Below are 1,009 nucleotides of genomic sequence, written 5' to 3'. Positions count from 1 at the left end.
TAATTATTAATATATTAATATAATTTATTAATATAAAATACAAATTTATTTTATATAATAATTAATTACAGAATAATTATTGTTGAATACCGTTGGATTTATTATTTAACAATCTGCTATCTGTTATTTATATCGTGCATTTGTGCCTGTCTCTCACATAGACGATCTGCTTAAAATTACACAGTTTAAGTGAGGAGAAATATGACCGTTTATGTAACAGAATTGCGGGAAAGGCAAAGGGTGTGTGTGTGTGTTAAGTATAATCTATGCAATGTTTCATGGAAGTATGCCAAAGACAGTGTTCTGGAGAAATCAGAGTGTTACTAGTAGATAGGCATAAACTCACCCTCTCTAAGTGGAGCTTCTATTAGCCCGTATCACGAAAACCGTCCTGGTTAAGCCTGGATTCAGATTCCTCCTTTGTAACAAGACACACTCTTTATAGTAGAAGCGTGATATTGCTCGGGCCGACTATTGTTTCGATCCTTGAATTTCCTTGTCAATATTAGAGCGTAATCAAGAATATTACGAGTCAGTAGCGTTACTTTTATTAACATTGTACTCCAGTCAGCAAAAGCTTACACTGAATGAAGGGATCAATTATAAGGTAAAAAGTTTCCTTGACATAGATTAAGTTCGTGCTTCAGAGTTTAAAAGATAAGTTTTTCTTGTACCTTGGTCAGATAAAAGTAATTTACATAAATTGCACTCACGTCAATGAAACTTTACTTTTTAACGGATGTAATTTTAAAAATCATATATATTAGCTAAACTATAATTTATCTAGAAATGTTGTTTTTTTCTCTATACAATATATTTTTAGATAATTTACTAAATTTTTCAATATATATTAATTAAAAAAAGGAAAATATTATATATCTCATGTAATAAAAATGTGTAAATAAGCTTTAATAGTCTTAAAATAAAAAAAAAGTACATAATCAAATCCGTTGTATACTGATAATTTGGTGTATATAAATATGGCTTCTCCTTAAATTATATATATATA

Source organism: Formica exsecta, unplaced genomic scaffold, assembly GCF_003651465.1.
Source record: "Formica exsecta isolate Colony F162 unplaced genomic scaffold, ASM365146v1 scaffold265, whole genome shotgun sequence".
Lineage (NCBI taxonomy): Eukaryota > Metazoa > Arthropoda > Insecta > Hymenoptera > Formicidae > Formica > Formica exsecta.
This window is presented reverse-complemented; position numbering follows the sequence as displayed.